Here is a 20,436-nt window from a genome sequence, read left to right as displayed (position 1 = left end):
TTTGATTAAAAGTGAGAGATGTGTGACTCTTCCTGTCACTTCAACACTTAAAGGTCATTGAAGGATTATTAATTGGCCCAATTTCAACATTGTTTTGTCTCAAGAAATAGGAAAGCCTGAGGAACTGGAGGGGAATTGAACAATCCACTACTGGAGCAGTCAGAACACATACAACACTGATTGATTTAGTTTGCTATCATATGGGCATGGTTAATGGCACTCCAGAACAATTATAACAATATCAAATATCACTGATCACAGATCACTATAACATATATAATAATAATGAAAATGTTTGAAATATTCTGAGAATTACCAAAATATAACACAGAGACATGAGGAAAGCATATGTTCATTGTTAAAAGGTACTGACAGACTTGCTCACTGCAGGGTTGCCACAAGGTTCCAATTTTTTTTTTTGATTCCGTATCTGTGAAGTGCCGTAAAGCAAAATGCTTAAAGGTATCCCTGCACTGGTGAGAAGTTAACAATGTCCGTACATAAAACTAATGATCTACAAGATGTCGAAGAAAAATTCTGACATTTTGGATAACTTCTCTAATGCATCAGGTAAGATATTCACAGGAGAGAAGCTTGTGCTTCATAACAGTGATGTCCTTTAACTTAAACTCCAGTGGAAAAACCTTAGTTGAAACCTAATGGTACAGCCTTATTTAAGTAAATTCATAGTTTGATTGCAACTGATTATCTTTATCAATAATGATTTTTGTGCTGTCTTCCAGGAAAAAAAAAGTGTTGAAAAATGCAGCAGAAACACACACAACTTTACCGGTATTTTTGACTCTATTGTACTTTTCAAAAGTGTAGTTGCCATTAGACGGATAAACTCTAGGCTTTCAGTATACTGTTTACATTTAGGCATACTGCTTATTAAGAATGAAAAGACCAAACATAATGGTAAGGGGCAAAGGGACTAGAATAGGAGGTGGGGTTTTAGTAAATAATGGCCCAATATAAGATAGTGGATACAGAAATTCAGAGGACAAGAATGACACGAATGAAAATATAATAGAAAAATATGTCATGTAAATTGTTGGTGAAAAAAGCAAGGAACAAGGAAGAATCAAATCTATTGCTTAGTTCTTGAAACTGGATCTCTCTGTAGACCCAGCTGTCTTAAAAAGAAACCAGTAACACAGAAGTAGAGATGCAGATAACCAGTTAAGGATCAGTGGGAGAAAAAAATCCAGCTTGGAGGAAAGACTCATTGACTCTTTGTAGTAATCGTTTTAAAGTATCTTTTTTTTTTTTTTTTTTCATGAGGCTTTTCCTAGTAATTGTAAATATATTTCAAGGGGAAAAAGCCTGAAACATCATGTGACATGATGCAACCTTCAAGTAGACGGTCAGCATTGTACAATGAGTGAAAACAATCATTTTAACTTTTCTATATTTAAAGTTAGAAAATTATTAATGTTATGTACCTTTTTGTACTCCATTGATCTCTAAAATAGTATTTATTTCTAATCAGGAAATTCACTTCCACATAAAAATAATTCATACTTATGAAGTAATCAGTTCTTAAGACTAAAAAGGTGTGTATTAAGCTTAATAAAAGTCCTATAACAACAGTTACTTTTCTATTTATATTAACTTATCACTTTCCTTTACCTATATTTCCAAGGCCTTTACACTAGTTTATAGGGTGTATATTTGCAATATTGGAATATGGATTTCGTTTTATTTCTGGAAAATGGAATTACAGTATTAGTGATAGATTTTGAATGACTAGAATTATGTAAGCAATGTCATATGCAGAATCATAAAGTAACAAAAAGAACATGGGAAACCATGGTCATCTAAAGTGATTGAATCTATTAATAGAAATATACATGCATATGGCATATATAAATTCTATAAATAATAAAAATAGAAATAATTAATAACAAATAATTTTTTATCTGATGTGCAGGGCTATTCTCCTTTAAGGTAAAGACAGGGACCCTATTCATCTTTCTCTCCTTTGTACTGTGGTTTCAGGGAATTGCTTTATCTCTAAAGGGGCATACAGAGGTAGAAACTTAATTGACAAGTAGGACACAACTCATTAAGTCAGTCATCTTTACACTACAGTGAATAGGACATTCATTTGTCATTCTGTCAGTAGGTAGCTGTAAGAAGTAGTTTCAAAATGCTATATTTGGGACATCCGAAAGGCTTACAATTAATTCTGTATGGTTATGGTTTCAAAATAGCTTTTAATAAAGAATAGCTTCAAAGTGGGAATAGCAGACATGCCAGAACTTTTACTGAAAAAAACTAGTTTGGTGACTATAATTTATCTTTGAATTTCTATCTCTTAAACCAGATGTAGAAAACACAAAATATTATTTGCTTTCCAAATGGGTATTTGAAGTAAGCGCTAAGCAGAATACTCAATTTTATTATGGCAAAGAGAGTGGCAAAAATAAAACATTGTTCTACAAACTATAAGCTTTCAATCTTCATTTTCAACATATTCTCAATTTTTAAAGTTTTTTATTATTTACATTAATAATACATTTTTATTTAAATTTTGAAAATTTGTGTACCTTATTTAGGAAATACAAGTATATTATCCTGCACTTGTTCATAAAAGTTTACTATTTTGTAATTTTTAAAAATATATATTTAAAGTTTACTTTTTCTGAATTTCATGTCATCTTGTTTACTTAGATTCCGATTTAAAGCTAAGTATCATCAAAACACAGGCACACACGCACATGCTCACTCACATAAACACAGCATCACAGCTTCTCTCCAGAAATTGCAGTGTTCTAAATATGCATAATTAAATTAGCTGTTCTCATTGTGATATTAGAATGTCACTCTATGTTCCTGAAGCACAGGTAAGCAAATATTTTGATGGTTTTCTCAGTAAATGTCTCTGGCCCTGGAGTGATCTTTTTAGCACAGAATTCAGAGAAGGGAAAAGAAGACAATTATATTATTTCTCCTAAATGTAAGGAAGTAGTAATAAATCTTCTATTGGACTAAATGTCTTGTTCTGCATGAGGGAAATACAGCACATTAATTCAAACATTTTGTGTTATTTTACTGGTAGCACATACTATTAGTTCTCTACTCTCAAATTTGAGTTTTTGCTTATGACTACTCAAAATAAAGTCGATAGCCCAGACCACCCCTTGTATTTCGGGATGATAAGGTGAAGCCACATGATGAACAAAGAAAGAAAAAAAGAATTTTGGTCCTCTGACACTCTGGAGTCATCACACCACAGATCTGTTCACAGTTTTAATCTTTCAAATTGATTTCAGATATGGGGGTACATGTGCAGGTTTGTTACATGGGAATATTACATGATGCTGAGGTTTGGGACACAGATCCCATCACCCAGATAGCAAGCATGGTACCTGATGGGTAGTTTTTCAACCTTTTCTCTCAACCCTCCCTCCAACCTCTAGAAGTCCACATTGTCTATTGTTCCCATGTTTGTGTACATGTATACTCAATGTTTAGCTCCCACTTACAAGTAAGAGCATGTGGTATTTGGTTTTCTGTGCCTAATTTGCCAGACTTATATGCTGTTTAAGCCACTATTGATAGTAAAACTTACACACACTCAGAAATAATTCTAACTAATTTAATAAAATGCCACCATTGAAATATATAAATTGTATTCAGTAGCTACTATCAGGGTAACCTCTGGCAAATAAAAAAGGAAGTCATGTCTATTTATCACATGGAGTCAAAATTCTGCAGAGATACAAATGTCATTTCAAATAAGCAGGATAGAAATAAATCATAGGAATACTATTTTAATGGAGTGATAGTAAGGATTTACATTTTCTATGAGACTGCAGAAAGTGTAAGAGGTAAAAGAGTAAATAATTTTCATACAAAAGAAATACTTCTCATTAATCCATTCATCTATTTATTCAATAGAAATTTATCAAACATTTATTGTGTGTTTATATCCATGTGAGAGTTTCATTGTCTTAATCATTTATTTGACATTTCTTTAACAATCCACTTTGGCACTTTCTGAGTCATATATTGTATCATTTAATCCTTATGATACTTTGTGACAGTTACAGATAAAGAACCTGAAGGTTAGTGAGCTGAAACAATTTGTCCATAGTCACTCAGCTAAATGTGGATCAACAAGGCTTGAGTCATGGTCTATGTGATTCTAAAGTCTGTGCTATATGTCAAGGATTTGCCCCTGCTTCTAAGGAGTTCACACCCTTGCGGAGCAGACCAAGTGCATTATAAGAAAATGCTAACATTGGCATATTAAAGTACAAATAATTTACAGCAGAACAGAAAGAATGATTGATTATTCTTGGGTTCATGATAGGAAGGCATAAGGGAGAGTCGCAACAATTAACAATGAAGCTGAAACTGTAAGGAAGTGTAAGAATTCAGGCATAACGTGCGAGAATGAAAGTTCCTAGCAGAAGAAAGAGTATGTGCAGAACTAAAGAGTTGTGAAATAGTGTGGTTCTTCATAATATTACAGTGTGCTTAAAGCAAAGAGTGTGCCACTAGGAGCTACAGGAGAAATGGTGCAGAAACCCAGGACTTGGGACTTTCAAGTAGGAGGGCATGGTTAATGGAATCTGTGGCCTGGGAGAGTTTAATAAGAATGAGGACTGTAGAAAGATTATTGCATCTGATGATGAGGAAATTATACCAAAGAGCCTCAGAGTGGGGGCACTGAAGCAGAAATGGGTGAAAGTGGAGACATATTTTACGACAATTGAAGTGAATGGAGTGAAGTATGTAATTTAAATTTGAAGAAAGGGTTTCCCTTCAGTGTGGAGTTGTTTGTTTTAAGGTGGAAGACAGTTCAGCCTATCTGAGGAAAAGGAGCTAGTATGGAAGAAGATGTAGAAGGTTTATTAATGATTCACTCTCTGGAAGAGGCAGAAAGGGAAAAGAGGAGATGGCATTGATGAAAAGACTGGAACTGGCTGGAGCATGTATTCAGCTGAGAAAAAAAGGTAAAGATGACGAATCCCTAGTAAAATAGAACATTTCGGGGATGGAAAGATCCTTCCAGTTAGTGTAAGTTAAGGCAAATGAATTGAAGACAATGACAAATGTTTTGCTATACAACTGCTCCAAGGAATTTAGAGATGGTTATAAGAAATAAGTAAAATAATTACAAAGTAGTATTGAGGTCCAAATGATATTGTTAATAAAATATCATATTATAAAATAATTGTTAGGAAGTTATTGCTAATGTGGAATGTTAATTGACGAAAATAAAAATGTGTGCTTCATTTTCGCTGCTGAGATAATGAGTAAAAATATTTTATTTTTCCTGATCTTATCTCAAAAGGATTGTGTTGTGAGTCTAGGCTTTTTCATTCATGGCTCCTGTGTTGCCAAGCCAAAGACAGCACCTGGAATCTCACAAAAGACAGGATGCTAATTCTATACTTTGAATGGTGTAGGAAAACAAAGATATGAACTCTTTCAGTTTTGAGATTGGCAGGCAGGGTTGAGGGATTACCTCTTCTGCATAGCAGAAATAATCATTTTGTATGTGACCCATAATATAAGAAAGTACTATGCAGTACTACCATGCAGGACTTTTTGGGAATTGTAGGGTGATTATGGAAGACTGTTGCTGTAAGTGGAGAAGGAGAAGCTGGACCCACCCTAGAGTAGAGAAAGGTGCTTATCCAGTACTGAGGAGGGATACATAGAGATGAATAGTAGTAGACATTTCAGCATGGGAATGGAGCCTACACCAGTGGAAGCAGCACTAGTGGAGGAATAGGACCTCTTGGTTCATGGCTGACTGGAATCTGTCTGTGTGTGTGTGTGTGTGTGTGTGTGTGTGTGTGTGAGAGAGAGAGAGAGAGAGAGAGAATGAGAATGGGGGACAGAGGGAGAGGGAGAGAGAGAGAGAAAGAGAGAGAGAGACAGAGGAAGGAAGGAAGGAATAGGCAGACACTAATGGTGTGAATTTGGAGAAAATCCCAAAGGCTATATTCCTCACTGAATGAAATGGGCTTACAGCCCCAAATGGTCAACAAGGCTTGGGGAAGGCACGATGTCAGCAATGGTCATGATGCACTGACTGACAATTCCTCCATTTTCCAGATACCATATGAAACCCCTTCTCAGAATCTTGTATATGTTAGGGAGGGGGAAAGATCTCATAAATATATGTGAGATGAAATTTCCAGAAACCTGTGGCAAGTAGAAGTAGAACCAGATTTATCTACTTACGAAAAATAAAGGATATTTTTATCACCAAATATTATGAAAGAAATTTATATTCTTGTTGATATAGACAAATACTTTTGTTTACATTATTTTTATAGACAAATATCTGCCTTACACATCTCTATCCTGCCAAATGCCACAAATACAGCCCCCCTCCCACACACAGAGAACACAAGTGTTCATCTCTTCCTCGAGATTGTCTTTAATTTGCCTATCATTGTGCCTGCAATTAATACTTTAATAATCTTTTTAATGCAACTTAAATTTGTGACCAAAGGCCGGCTTCTTCGCCTTCTGCACAGACCTAATTACTTTACATAATTATCACTCTTTACAAATTTCTTAACAAAAAGACACCAGATATTTACAGATTGATTTCTTGCAACTTTTTAGGTGGCCTCAGGAGCCTTTATGCATTCTTTCGCAAAGAAATGAATCTTTGATTCATTCCTGTTTTGCAAATGACCATTACAAAGTTCACCCAATTTTTCACATACTTTCTCTATAGGCAGGAACTTAGGTGTTACTTTGACCTCACTAGGCAATATTATATACTCCTATGACTTGTAATAATGGAAAGCATGAAATTTAGAGTTTGGTCCTTGTTTTACCTGTCCTACTGATTCATTACAAAGTTGAAGAAGTGTTTTAAGTGTTATGCATCAAAACTTTTCTTTAACTGAAATTTAGATATATTAATATTTGTTGTGCCCTTTTTGCATGTTAACATAATTATCTCTTAATTACATTTTTGAGATTCTTAATATCTGATTATGTAGAAGAAGGAAAAACTATTCAAAACTATGGTTTATATTATTAAATTGAAGACTAGATTACTCTAAAAATTCTGTAACTCCTGATAAGAAACAACTACAATGAAGTATAAACTGAACACTCTCAATGATTTACTATGCATTTTGAATGAACTGTATTTGTCTTTGCCTCATTCTTTTGTTTAATAGAAATGTTTTTCTGGTAAGAAAGAAATGGTTAAATTACCATGCCATATTTATTGATTCTTATTACCATCAAGAGTACAAAATAGCATACTTTCTTATAAGCAAGCATTTTTGAATTGCTAAATTTTTATTTAAAGTATTTTGACTGATTTGTTATTTTAGGCCTAGCAGTAATCCACAAGTATATATTACCATCACATGGAATTAAATGATCATGAAGCCTGATTTTATATCATTAAGGATATTTGCTGTTGAAACAATAGATTAATAAGCTGCAAATTTAAAATATTTCAGTAATATTAATTAAAAGTCAGCTTGACAATAATTAAATGATCATATTTGCTGTCTCTCCTCTCTCACCTTTTGACTTTCATGTGCATATGCACACACCTGTAGCAATGAAATCATTTGAATGCCTTGCTATTGGTGCCTAAAATAAAGCCATTATGTGAAGAATTTTCACAAGACAAGTGACTCCCTTAAAGTCTCTGGATATCCAGAAATGTATAGCTGAAATGGTCTTTTTGCACACATCCCAGTCATCTGAAGGAAAGAAATTGCTTCTGGGTCATTGTGGGTCTTGATTCAACAGCTCTACATTTCAACCTTTTCAACTGCTCACTGACATCTGCAGCAGCTTGCTATATTGTAATCAAATAACTGACCTGTTTCTATCATTTGGGAATTCAGATTCACTTTTCTTGAAATTTCTTAAAAGCGGCTAGCTCGCTAGGAGGGAAAATACTAAAATACATGGGCAGGAGGTAAACATGATACCATAGTACACAATCTGGGTTTGTAAAATACAATGAATGTCTGCAATCTTCTAAGTTTATGTATGAACACTGCAAATAAAACCATATCTATATCAATCAATCCTGTTTGTGTTCACTACCAAAATTAATTGTTTATTAACATCCATGAAAAATGTTCAACTATCACCAAGAAGTAAATATGTAACATTTGTTTAAAAAAAGTTTTACAATGAATAAAATACGTGAAACAATGCATATTTTTATAAGAATATTTGTTCAGGTGTGTAACGGAGAATAATTATAAAATACAATATGAATTATGAAAATATTTTATTTCAATGTATATATAAATAGCACCAATAGGTAGTGTGTGGATTTACTTATAATTATATATTGTATTTATCTATAAACATGTCAATATATCTTACTAGAAGAACAAATGATTTTAGTGCTGATAAACTTTGTAGAGCTTTTAATAGTTCAATAGTATTAGTGAGCTTGCAATTTGAATATTTGTATGAAATATAAAACATACATTTTTGAAAAACACACAATGTACTGAGAACCATAAATATAATTGTTTTTAACAGATTTAAATTTTTGGCATATCATGTGATTAATTTTGTCTTCTCAAGTAGAAAGCTATAAAATATATTACAATCTTTGTTTTAATTGCTTTGTTTTGTTACTTCTTGCAATTAAGTTTACTGTAATAACCCATGATGAAGTAAATTTCTGGAAATTTCAGTCATTAAAATCCATAGCAATGAAACAAGGAAAAAAAGTACAAATTATTGTAAAAAGTCTTGGTTCTTTACGCCATTGAAATAACCATCTAGCCTCATATTAGAAGCCAATCATTTAGCCTCATACTAGAAGCCAACCTTATAAAATAAATAATAAATTAAGGTAGATATTATAATGTCTTGGTAATATCAAAATAAATATAAGTGATTTTTAGACTATAACAAAGATTGCTTAATAAGCTAAGAGAAAGAATAAGTTGAAAAATGGAATTGAAGGGGTAAGCAGATGAGTGTTTCTAGAAGCTGACAATGTGAGGTGACTATCAGACAAAGAAAATCCACAACTGTTTAAATTATTAAAATTACTATCTTGTTATAGGACATTCTTTTCTGTATATTTTAGCCAAGTCATGCTTTTTACCTGTCTTTGACAACTGCTTCTTCCCACTCCCTACCTCACTGCATGGCCTCAAACTTCCTTCCTTAGAAATAGAGTGCATTCCAGGCAGAATTCTGCACCAACTGTTATAAATCCCTAAGTCAAAGAGTAGATTCCATCGCCTCCCAGTAGAGAAACCAGTCCATGCAGATAAAGGCAGGTACTAAGGAAAAATGCATCTGCTGATGTATCCTATCTGATAGGTAAATTATAGCACTCAAGATGCTTTCAAGCTTGATATTTCATCCTAATACAAAATCAGAAACACCTCTTTTTCATCGTCATCAATTGACATCACCCAGTTTCAATTCAATGCTGGGGTAAATGGCATGGTGATTGTAGGCAGCATAGACAAGATACTTATAACCCTCTATACCCTGGAAAGCTAATGCAAATGTCTTTATTAGGCCTCCTGTAACAGAGTATATACACTGGGTGGCTTAGACAACAGAAATTCAATTCCCACAGTTTTGGAGGCTAAAATTACAAACCAAGGTGTCAGGAGTTTGGTTACTTCTAAGACCTCTCTCTTTGGCTTACAGATGTCCACTTCCTCACTGTGTCCTCACATGGACTTCCTTATACCCAGCTACACCCCTGGTGTCTCTATATGTGTTTAATTTTTCTCTTCTTATAAGGACCACCAGTCAGATTAGATTAGGCCTACCTTAACTGTGTCATTTAAACTTAATCTCCTCTATAAAGGCCCTATCTCCAAAATAGAGGTATTCCGGTGTGACTCCAGATCCCAGAAGCCCGCTTCATTAAATTCTCAGGTGGTAATGATGTAGACTCACGAATCTAGTTACCCTAATCTAGTTAACTTGACAATAGGCATTGTTCCAGGTGTGGGTATTAGACCAATCAAAGGCCACCCCAATGCCTCCAATTTTTACTTTGCAAAATGGAAGTGAAGAAGTTTTGGGGTCATGGAACTCTATTGCATGATGATCATTTGTTGCTTCCATTTCTCTCACCGCATAGAGAAAGCCTTTCTTTAGTAGGAGGGAATAAGGTGCACATACATATGGAATAGAAACAATAATGAATTGAGATAGAGAAGAGGAATGAAGAGAGAAAGAGGTATGTAGAGGAAGCAAGACAGGAAGGGAAGGCAGTAGAGAAAGGAGAGAATTGAAAGCCTAAGTTGTGTCTCTACATTAAGTCAAGCCTAAAACTAGCTGAGTGCTGGTAAATAATTAGCAACTAGGTCTCCATGAAAAAAAAAAATTCCTGAATGTGTGATTGTGTTTGTTGATTTCTGTGGTGTGAACACTTCCGAAAAGACTGATTTCCAGCTATTTATGTTCCATCAATGACTGCGGAAATGGAAGAGATGCACAGTAACATACCATTATTTTCATCATTCAGACAATATATATGTAAATTACTTCAAGACAACAGACAAGCAAAATCCAGTAAGATAAGTGTAAAGTGATGGGATTTGATTACTTATTACCTTGTCCTTTGACTGTTGACATGAAGATAAGAAAATCCTTTCTAAAGGCATATATCTATTATATATACACTGAATGCACAGGTGCACAGGAAGCTGATACTGTCTACTGAATGAAAACATTTATATCATTATCATATAAGTATTTTAGTATATTTTATTTTTAAAAAAGAAAATAGAACATGATTTGTCCATTTGCCACTTAACTGTTCTGTGTCATAAAACAGATTATTTGATTCCATTCCATAAAATAAACATTCCTTGGGAAATAACTATTTATGACACTAGGCTAAGTATAGAATGGAATATATGTCATTATAAAATTAATGGGAACAAATTCATCCTATAGCTGTGTATGTAAGAATAAAGCTATACTAAAGTTACAGAGATCTGAAGTAGAGGACATCTCTTTATGTTATCTAAATAGATATTTTGTTATTTCAAAGAAATTCATATTTATTATTTGAAGGCACAAATGCAGCCTAGGAGACGGGGATTTTAAAATATTAAAGAGCAGGAAAGGAAGAGAAAGACAGTGATAGAGAGGCCAGGGAGATATAACTTAAATCATGCAGCAGCTATTGAGTGCTTCATGGCAAATAAGCCCACGAGAAAACTGCCACAGAGATCTGCCATTCTGAGAGTATTTGTGAAAGACTGAGCCATGGGAAAATGCCAGGATCAGAAGTGCTGCAGGTTGAGATTCTGCAGTTTGACCTGGTTGTGTCTACCTAATGCTTCAGCAAAAATTTAGGCAATGCTCCAAAGGAAGCAGCAGCATAATTAGAAAAGGAAGAGGTTGTCTATTTGCAACACTGACAATGGCTAGAAGTCCCAGCTGTCAGCCAAGCAGGAAGAGTTTACGTATGTTTAGCAACATATTCCATTTCTTAAAATGGCCATGGATTGACTTGTGACATAAAATATCAGGATCATAGTGAGAGAAAATGGAAAAGTGGTATCTTTATGTTTTAAATGTTTAAAAGGATACCATTGGTGGGAGGTTGTATTGAGTAACAAAAAGTGCTGGCTTTGAAGACAGATTGTCTGCTTAGGATTCAGGGCTCATCAATGGGAAAATGGGAATCTTTCTATGACTGAGTTTCCTCCCTTGGAAATAGGATAGCGCCTACATCTTGAGTTACTGCAATGATTAAATACATGTAAGGCACACAATAAAAACTAGCTCTCTTTGTTTCAAGTATTTTTGTGTGGATAGCTGACTGAAATATTTAAACTGGTGTGCGATCTAAGCTGGAAAGGTGAGTAAAGAATTCATGTCACTTCATCTTCCCAGAAAGGGGAATTATGAATATGTGAGGTAGAGAGTGGGAATGCAGGTGGATTAGATAAAACAATGTAGAGAGAGGAGCACAGGAGTCCAAGAATGTAGGAATCTAAACCAGAGAGGAAGACCTGATAAGCAACTAAAAGCAAGGTCTGAAGAGATCAAGGTGTAAGCAAAAGGATATTACATAGCTATAAAAAATATATCTTTGTAGCAACATGAATGCAGCGGGAGACCATTATCCTAGCAAATTAATTCAGGAACAGAAAACCAAATACTTCATGTTCTCACTTAAAAGAGGGAGCTAAACACTGGGTACACATAGACATGAAGATGAGTACAGTAGATACTGGGGACTGCCAAAGAGAGCAGAGAGGAAGGGGGCCAAAGACTCAAAAAATACCTATTAGATACTATATACTCAGTACCTAGATGGTGGAATCATCTTACCCCAAACTTTAGCATCACACGATATACCCATGTAACAAACCTGCATATATAGCCCCCGAACATAAAATAAAAGATGAAATTATAAAAATAAATGAAGATGAAAGCTAGACACATCATCCCAGCCAATAAAGGCCAAGTTGGGGAAGGAGGTGGCTATGAAATCAGTCATTTTAACCAGATATTAAGAAGTCATGAATTTAACAGTTTAAGAAGAGATGGATTTCTCTAGTGACAGAAAATGGAGGTAAAAAACTAAGTAACTTTGAGGTTGGGGCTAGAAATGAAGAGCCATGTGGAAAAATAGATCAAACAGGGTTCAGAAAGAAGGGCTATAACCATAAAACGGAAGAGACATTGTCAAATACCGTAATTATGGAACAGATTAATAGAATAAAAATGCATTCCTTAAATTCCTACACACTAGAGCAAAGTTTGTATATTGGATACAAATACATGTTGAAAACCAAACAGTAAAGTGAGCTTGTTGGAAGAATATAAAGAGGGCTAGGATGATAGTCAAAGGGATTATCTCTAAAAAAAAAAAAAAAAAAAAAAAAAAAAAAAAAAAGTGCATGAAACAGCAACAAAATTGCTTCTCAATTGTGAGGTTGCTGCCAGGTGTGCACCTGATATCCAGTGGACTAATAGGGAATGCAAAAGGAGGGAAAGGAGGTTGAGAAGGGTGGAGGAGGACAGAGAGCAGGATGGTATGTTTACTAAGTTTCTTTTTTATTTTTATTTTTGGTCAGGTACCCCATCTACATGTCCAAAAAGAATAAAAAGTAGGGAGATAACTCCCACTCCAATGTCAACAATAATGTTTACCAAGAGGGGTTGTCAAGTTTCTAAAACAATGCAGACATAGTAAGCCCTCTACAGATATTTGATGAACGAAGGAGCAACTTAAAACTCAATTTAATGCTATATCTTAGGGAACTTAAAATGTAAAGACAGGAATTTGTTACAGGGCTACTGCTTCTGCTCTGCATGAATATGAGCATCAGAAACAAACCAAAAAATAAACCGAGAGAATAAAAAGAGGTTCAAGGCATGGCGTTTAGAAAAATCAATCAAAGTGCCTCTATTCCAGTGGTTTTCAGAGTGTGGTATGTGGTCCCTGGGAGTCCTCAAGACCTCTCAGGAGACCATCAAGTCAAGACTATTTTCACAATATTATCTGAGATATTATTATCCTCCTCGTCTGTGTTCACATTTGCACTAATGTCGTTAGAGCAACGGTCAGTAAAACTATTGGTGCTTTAATCTTAATTGAGGCCATGGCACTGGACTATACTAGTTAGTGCCACAAATGTACTATTATGCAAATAAATAGACAAATGCATAAATCCAGTTTCATTAAGAATGTCCTTAAAGCAGTAAAAAATATACTTTTTAAAAAAGCATTAACCCTTGAGAATAGCTTTTTAATATGCTATGTGACAAAATGAGAAGGAGACACAGAAATCTTGTGTGATTGTTTGGGAATGTGAGCTGGTCCAGCCAGATTTCTTTATCAGATTCAATCTTTTTTTTTTTTTTTTAGACAGAGTCTTGCTCTGTTGCACAGGCTGGAGTGCAGCGGCACAATCTGAAATTTTCATCGTTTGCTATGTAGGACATGACACAAGAAAAGCTACAACCAATCTTGATCATACTGTTCCCATTCACATATAGGTATTTAAGGGTGGATGATGATGATGATGATGATGATGATGATGATGATGATGATGATTAGAGACAGAGTCTCACTTTGTCGCCCAGGCTGGAGTGCAGAGGCACGATCTTGGCTCATTGCAACCTCCTTTTCCCAGGTTCAAGAGATTCTCCTGCCTCAGCTTCCTGAGTAACCGGGATTACAGGAGCCTGCCACCACACTTGGCTAACTTTTTGAATTTTTAGCAGAGAGGGGATTTCACCATGTTTGTCAGGCTGGTCTCGAACTCCTGACCTCCGAAAATCCACCCGTCTTGGCCTCCCAAAGTGCTGGGATTACAGGTGTGAGCCACCGCCCCTGGTCTAATCTTTACTTGGAAGAATGACTGACAGAAAAACTGATAATTTAGATTTGAGTATCTGACAGGTTTTTCTCAAAAATGAGTGAAGCTTGGTAATTAAAGCAAAACAGAATCACACTCTTTGTTAAATTTAATAAAGTTCAAAATTTCAAGCAAAAATAGAATTTGGAAAATATATCCACCATAGTCAGCTTCATAGATTATCAATAAAGACTTTTTATGAAATCAGTGGTGATATCAATCAATGCGGTTTGATATTATATAATGAAATATGTCAACATCTTCGAGATCTGCAATATTCAGTGAACCAACATTTTCCAAACGATGAATGCATTGTTACAAAATCATTCATGAGTAGATATGCACTCAAAGAGCACAGTAGACCTGTGGATTTTAATTTAGCAAAGTGAAAAGTTTGTTGATATGATTTCAGATTGTACATTGCAACTAAAACTTAAACTACTTGTTGAATTTGGTATAGTATCAAAGAAGATATTCACAATTATTTGAAAAGATTATTGCAAAAATCTTCCCTTTCCAACTATACATCTTTGCGACACTAAATTTTCCTCAAGTAGTTCAACAGAAACAAAGTACCGACATACATTGGATGCAGAATCTTCTAATAAGAAAACAGAAAATAGATTTGTGTAAGGGTAAAGCAATATCTTCTCATGAAATTGTATTTGTTTTGAAAAATATAGTTATTCCTCATGAAAATGTTATGTTACCATGCAGTGGGTTTATTCTTTAATATTACAATTTTAAATAATAAAATATTTTCACATTTTCTAAGATTAAATTTCACATACAGCACACATCAATAAGTATAGCTCATACAGACCAAAGTTCTACAGGGCCCACACTAATTTTCTAAGTGAAAGGAGTTCTTGAATTCAAAATGAGGTTTAAGAATTAAAACAACTAGACCTTGTGTTGTTGATGGCTTAATTTATGAACTTCTGTTTTATCTCATTTTATATTCAGCTTCTTGACTTGTTTTTATTATTTATTTATTTTTTTGGAGACAGGGTCTTGCTCTGTCACTCAGGCTGGAGTGCTGGGGTGCAATCACAGCTTATTTCAGCCTCTGCCTCCCTGACTCAAGCGATCCTCCCACCTCAGCCTCCAAGTAGCTGGCACTACAGGTGTGTGTTACCCCTCCTGGGTATTTTTTATTTTATTTTTATTTTTTGTATATATGGGGTCTTATACTGCTAGGCTTGTCTCAAACTCCTGGGCTCAAATGATCCTCCAGCTTTGGCCTACCAAAGAGTTTAGATTACAGGTGTAAACCACTATGCCTGGCTTTAATTCTTTTGGGTTTTGACTTCTTATCTACAGCCTCATCTTTCCTAATACACATCCCCTAAATGCCTAATGCCTGCCTCTACCACATTTCTTACCACACCTGATGTTTGATATCTGCTGTCTCAGATCTTTAGATACTGAAATCCTCAAATCTAAATTATTGGTTTTTCTGTCAGTCATTCTTCCAAGTAAAGATTAGGCCTGGCATGGTGGCTCATGCCTGTAATCCCAGTTTTTGTTTTGTTTTGTTTTGTTCTAAGTCTTTTCTTTACCTTGCCTTTCCATGTAGATCTCATTTGCTTCTAGATGGCTCTTCTAGCGAGCAGAATAAATACTATTTCTCAGCACCTGCCAAGCTGCCTACTATCTGAAAGGAGATGTACACTTTGACCGACATTATTGAGTGGTAGTGGTGAACAAATTATATTTTATTACTTTATCTTCCCAAATTTTAGAAACATTTCTAAATAATAGAATAACACAAAATATAAACTTTCCCTTTTCAGTAAGCATATTAAATTTCCTCATACACAACTAAGATATACGAGTTCAACATCCAGTAAATGTTATTTATTAATCTTAGTGATGTAAATAACTACCAAATTGTAGGAAAAGCTGCTTTCTTGGTTTTTGGTCTCTCCTATAGTAGATGAAGAGCACTGCAGGCATGCCATCTTTGCTTTGTAATCACTATACTTCAAATATTTTGTGGTCACAGATACCATAAGTTCTTTCAAGTAAAACAAATAACTTATGGAAAAGCAGGTTTAGAAGTTGTGTACAGTAGCACCAAAACCCTAATGCATGCTGTTTAATGATCCCTAGAGAGAGTCTGGGCTACATCACTATAATGAATTTACAAGCACAGCATCATGCAGAATTCTTAAAAATCTAACCACGGTATTTAGAGAGATGACCCCTAGATTTTTCCTAAGGGGTTTTGTAAAGTTACAAACACTGCAATTTGGTAGTAACTTCTCCAGAAGCATCACATTAAGGCCAGTTAAGGAGCCTCATTCATTTTACTGCAGCCCTGCCTATTTACAGTTTCACTTTGTCTTCACAGTCCTTAGCTGGTATAAATGAAAGACGATAAAAAAATAAAATTAGAGATGATATTCCTATGCATTCCCTCAAGAGGAGAATTCAAAGCTGTCAGAATCGCTAAAGGAAAAAAAAATAAGCTACAAATATAAATATACGTATTTGTTTGAATACTATATTATGTTAGTGATAAGGTAGCAAAATGAAGTGAGAAGAACAAATGTTTCCCCTTGGGCAATAATTTCTCTGGCTTCACTTGGCCTACATTGCCACAGAGAAAATCTGGAGAGCATGCATCTAAATGCAGCTTACTTGTAATGCTGCACCTGTTTGTATGAAAAAGGACTGCATCTGGAATGTTAAACTTTTTCTAGCGAAACTAATATTAACTGATATTTAGATTCTTATAAACTAATCATCAGCTAAATGTGGAATAAATAGTAATGAGTCTTGTGGTCTGGAAATAAAACAATCTAATAATATTAGAAGCACATTGAAAGACATAAATAGCTCCTCAAATGAGCTTGTAACCCCTACTTCTGCATATGTAAAATTATAATTGTGGAAAGATGATACAGGTCATCAACTGTCTTGTTATTTCTGGAAAATATATGGTACTTGTTGGAAAAATACGTATTTGGTAAATTTAAACAATTTAAATGTTTTGAGAAAAAAGAGTACATTTCTGACAAAAAGATTTCAGTTGGCTTTAAATCAGTGAATTTACCTGACAGTTCCTGTGGAAGCAAAATTTTGCAATTAACTTGTTCTATTTTGTGGGGAAAGCAATTACTGAGTACAGCCTAGATTAAATGAGGAGAGGAGTTACTAGGAAGATTATAATCTCTCTCTGAGTCAACTCATATAAACCATCCATATCCTAAATCTTCTTGATGAGACAAGAGCAGATCTTGGAATCAAGATTAGTTGGGAAACCAGTTGTTTCAGTGTTTATTCTCCATTTGGACTGGTTATTAAGAAAAAAAGAATCTGAGGCCTTTTAGCAAGCAGAATTAACCCATTTAGTTACTGAAACAGAGAAACAGAGTATTAAGAGAAACAAAAATACTGCCTTTATTGCTATTTTCAATATGAGAATATTGCACAGTTGAAGCAATAGAGCAACTATTTCTTTGAAATATTCCTTTGATTTTGAAGTTGGAAAGATACTACTGGTGAGGGCGAGGCTAAGTATGCTTTTAGTATAAATTATTTGGCTTTGTAGCATAGAAGAAGGACGGACATATATGCTCAATGAAGAAGCTTCTTAATGAAGACTTTTAGGATATAAACTGCCCCAAAAAACAGGAATTTACATTTTCACGTAGAATTTTGTGAAGTAACATTTTTGCTTTTGGTACTAATTATGAATAATTAATGTAAGTAACTGAGTTTCAAAAAGACTGTTCAACTGGAGTTTGGGAATAATTGAGGACTGAACAAACCCCTATTTTTTTTTTTTTAAGACACTAAATCATATCACTATAGAAGATCACTTTCACTAGAGGAAGAAGGGGAGAAAAGAAAGAAGGAAGAGAAGACCACAAGACAAACAGAAAACAAAAAAAAAATGGTAGGAGTTAAGCTCTCTTGTCAATAATAACACTGATGTAAATGAACTAAATTTCCCTATAAAAATGACCAAGACTGGTTGAATGGATGAAAAAACAAGATCGATCTGCATCTGTTGCCTACAAGAAACACACTTTACCTATAAAGACACACATACACTGAAAATAAAAGTATGTAAAAAATATATGTTTCATAGCAATGGAAATATAAGTAGGAGTCGCCATACTTATATTGTAAAAATACATTTCAAGACAAAATCTGTAAAAAGAGACAAAGAAGGTAACTATGAAATGATAAAGGGGTCGATTCAACAGGAGGATATAACAATTTTTAAATATATGTACACTCAACAGTGGAGTGCCCAGATATACAACAAAATATTATTAGAACTAAAGAGAAAGATAAATTCCAATATAATAAGAGCTGGAGAATTCAACACCCACTTTCAGCATTGGACAGATCTTCCAGACACAAAAATAACAAAGAAATCTCAGACTTAATCTGTACTATAGACCAAATGGATCTAATAGATATTTACAGGCCATTTTATCCAACAAATACAGAATACACATTCTTTTCCTCAGCACACAGATCATTCTCAAAGAATAGACTACATTTTAGGTCACAAACAAGTCTCAAAACAGTCAAAAATATTAAAATAATATCAAGCATCTTCTCTGACTACAATGGAATAAAAATAAAAGTAAATATCAGGAGGAATTTTAGAAATTATACAAACACATGGAAATTAAACAATATGCTTTTGAATGACCAGTGGGTCAAAGAAGAAATTTAAAGGAAAATTTAAAAAACTTTTGAAACACATCATAATGGAAACACAACATACCAAAACCTGTGGGATACACCAAAACAGTAGTAAGGGAGAAGTTTACAGATATAAGTGTCTACATGAAAAAAGAGGAAAAATTTCAATTGAACAATCTAATGATGCATCCTAAAGAACAAAAACAGCAAGAGCAAACCAAACCCAAAATTAGTAGAAGATAAAACACAAGTTGGTGTTTTGAAAAGTCAAACAAACAAAATTGACAAACATTTAGCCATACTAACTAAAAAAAAAGCAGATCCAAATAAATAGATTCTGAAATGAAAACGGAGACATTACAACTGATACCACAGAAATTCAAAGGATCATTAGTGGCTACTATGAGCAGCTATATGTCAATAAATTGGAAAATTTAGAAGAAATGGACAAATTTCTAGATACATAAAATCTATCATGATTGAATCAGGAAGAAATGCAAAACCTGGACAGACCAATAACAAGTAACAAGATTCAAGCTGTAATAAAATCCCACAAAAGAAAAGACCAAGACTTGATGGTTTCACTGTTGAAGTTTACCAAATATTTTAGGAAGAACTGATGCCAGTCCCACTCAAACTATTCTAAAGAGGAGGAGAGGATACTTCCAGATTCATTCTATGAGGCCAGTGTCACCCTGATAACAAAACTAGACAAAGACACATCAAAAACAGGGTAACTACAGACTGCTGTCTCTAATGAATATTGATGTAAAAATCCTCAACAAAATACTAGTTAACTGAATTAACAATGCATTGGAAATGTCATTCAGCATGACTAAATTATTCCGGGATGCAAAAAACTGGAGCTTATAGAAGAAACATTCCTCAACATAATAAAAGCCATATATGACAGACCCACAGCTAGTATCATACCAAATGGAGAAAAACCGAAAGCCTTTCCTCTAACATCTGGAACACGAGAAAGATGCCCACTGTCAATACTGTTATTCAGTATAGTACTGGAAATTCTAGCTAGAGCACTCAGAAAAGAGAAGGATATAAAGGACATCCATATTGGACAGAAATAAGTCAAATTATCCTTGTTTACAGATGATATCATCTTATATTTGGAAAAATCTAAAGACTCCATGAGAAAACTATTAGAACAGATGAACAAATTTAGTAAAGTTGAAGGATACAAAATCAACATACAATAATTAGTAGCATTTCTGTATGTGAACAGTGAACAATGTGAAAAAAATTTAAAAAGTAATCCCATTTACAATAGCCACACATAATTTTTAAAATTATTGTTATTATTTAATTAATTAATTTATTTATTTATTTTTGAGACAGAGTCTTGCTCTGTCGCTCAGGCTGGAGTGCAGTGGTGTGATCTCGGCTCACTGCAAGCTCCGCCTCCCAGGTTCAT

The 20,436-nt window shown here is 34.3% G+C and overlaps 1 protein-coding gene and 1 pseudogene across 2 annotated transcripts in view; one reads left to right on the top strand and one right to left on the bottom strand.

Moving 5' to 3' along the window:
* GRID2 (glutamate ionotropic receptor delta type subunit 2) overlaps positions 1–20,436 on the bottom strand; it is a 1,541,190-nt gene that overhangs the window by 968,853 nt on the left and 551,901 nt on the right. The window lies entirely within an intron of this gene.
* Positions 4,570–20,436, top strand: part of LOC144341031 (small ribosomal subunit protein RACK1-like) — a 36,718-nt pseudogene continuing 20,851 nt past the window's right edge.

This window comes from Macaca mulatta, chromosome 5, assembly GCF_049350105.2.
Source record: "Macaca mulatta isolate MMU2019108-1 chromosome 5, T2T-MMU8v2.0, whole genome shotgun sequence".
NCBI lineage: Eukaryota > Metazoa > Chordata > Mammalia > Primates > Cercopithecidae > Macaca > Macaca mulatta.
Note: the sequence above shows the minus strand (reverse complement) of the source record. Positions and strands in the feature narration are given on the sequence as shown.